Source organism: Geospiza fortis, unplaced genomic scaffold (genome assembly GCF_000277835.1).
Source record: "Geospiza fortis unplaced genomic scaffold, GeoFor_1.0 scaffold265, whole genome shotgun sequence".
NCBI lineage: Eukaryota > Metazoa > Chordata > Aves > Passeriformes > Thraupidae > Geospiza > Geospiza fortis.
The window spans coordinates 829,573-831,869 of NW_005054393.1; positions in this window are offsets into that span (position 1 = coordinate 829,573).

The following is a 2,297-nucleotide window of genomic DNA, read 5'->3' on the forward strand; positions in this document are numbered from 1 at the left end:
GCGGGAGAGGGCCCGGTGTGGGGGGGGGTTGTGAAGGGAATGGAACCAGGACAGGACGGAGGGGTGGAGAACACTGGGATGCCCCAGGCAGCCCCCTCCCCCTAGAGAGAGAGAGAGAGCCTGTGCCACCTGGAAATTTGATATCATGTGCTGGCAGCACAAAGGCAGAGGAAAAAGAGAAGGGGGGAAGTGCCCAGCCATGGCCATAGTGAGATTTCAGCTGTCCTGAGGGCAGCAGAGCCCGAGATCTTTACCCTTTCTTAGACAAAGAAAACCTTGTGAAACACTAATTCTCCTTGATCTCATCAAAGAGAAGAGAGGCAGCCTGGGACCTGAGATGTCAGAAGAAGATGGGGAAGAATCCTAGGTGGAGGAGATGATGGAGTGGCCTTTGGCTGGACTTTTCTTGTATAGCCACGGACAGAACCATTTTTCCTGTGACACAGAGACTGCATTTAGGGGGAGGCAATGGTTTGAGCCAAGAGAGCGACCTGGTGCAGTGATTGCCAGTGCAAGAGTGAAGTGAACAAAGATGAGGAAGGTGTGGTGGAGCCTTCCATCTTCAGGGAAGAAGAAGATCTCTGTTCTGAAGACCCTTGGCCCCAGGGAGGTGAAAATGGGGGGGACTGTTGTCTCAAAATGAGAAACTGTTGTTTTTTGGTACTTGGCAAAGCATCCCTAAAAGGAACCCTATAAGCAGTTTTGGTCCATGCGCAGGGGTGAGAGCACTGTACGTGGAAGGAAGATGTCACGATGGCAGATCTTCTCCAGGTGGTGCCACGTGTGACATGGAGACCCAAAAGGTTTCAATTGTGTTTCCTGTGGTAGACTATGGTACAAGAGAGACTCCTCTCTCCCTTGATGAACTGAGAATTGATTATCTGAGAGGTGGTAACTTGACTGAGAATCCAAGGTTTTGTCTCGTGCTTTGGTGGAAATTTGGTGAGGGGAGGATGTTTTGGAAGGTTTCCATTCTGAATTTTGTGTGTTCCTTTTATTATAGTGTAGGTTCATAAAGTTTTCTTTTTCTTTATTTCTAAGCTCGAGCCTGCTCTGCTTGGTTTCTGGTCACATCTCACAGTAACCATTTGAGAAAACATATTTTCATGGGTGCACTGGCACTGTGCCAACCCATGACAAGCAGGCTTTGAAAAAACCATTTAATTGAACAGCCAAAGAATGATCTTTCAAAGAGAAATTAGACATCAATGACATAAATTGTCCCTCCATAATCTGCAGCAGAAATGCCATACGCTTGGCTTTTTCAAAAGGCACTGAGGTTATGCAATCTGTTGGCTTCCACACCAGGAAAGTCTCTCTTGCGCTGAAGACAACGTATAAATTTTGTAATGATCCCCTTCCACCAGCTATGAGATTTCTGAGTTAACTGCATCATAAGAAAATAACAAAATACTAGTCTTCAGTGGACACGTGACAATGCAGTGCAGGCACATTGAGATTTTACTAATCTCTTATTAAGATGTGACTTCATTATCATATTTAATCCTTCAAGTATCAATAAGAGCACAAAAAAAATTATCATTGTACTGCTCGTGTCATTTGTTACACTTTTAAGGCTTCTCTAATATTGCATAAAGCCAGTTATATACATAAAGCTGTTCTCCTGAGAACTGCCATCCCTGTGTGCATTGCCAGTCACATGCCACAACTAACACAGCTGGAGAAAAGCTTAACTCATAGAACCTGCTGTTGCTGGCTTTCAGGAAGCTTTCAGTGCAAAGCAAAGACTAAAATGAGAGTCTACTACCACAACAGGTGCTCTTATTTCTGCTTAAAGGAGCCTCAGCTTAATTCTGTTTAATGGAGCACTCCTTTTCTCTTTCCGTGTCCCTGAAAACTCCGTGTGGATAGGGCAGCTCCTGATGGACGACAACCCGGGCAAAGTAAACGCACACCGCACTTCACCACTGCATTAAAGAAAACCGAACAGAGGGAGGCAGGAAGGTGTTTGCTGTCGTTTTGGCCGGTGCTTAATTCTCTACCTTCATATGCCAGAATATGAAAAAGGAAGCTGCGCCTGCCTAGGGCCCTCTTCCCTTTCCTCATCTCACAGCTGCCGGTGCTCTGTCCATCCTCTCTACTACGGGGGAATGGGCGGGGGAAAAGCTGATGTTGCCCAGTGAGCTTCAAGCCTCCCTCTTCCCTGAAAACCCTGTTGGCGGGTGGATGCTGCGCTGACACAAGGCCCCGGTGTGCCTTCCCCCCGCGGGCTACGGGCTTCGCTTAGAAGCAGCAGCTCCCTCCCTCTCTCCCTCCTCCCCGTGTCCCTCCTGGCC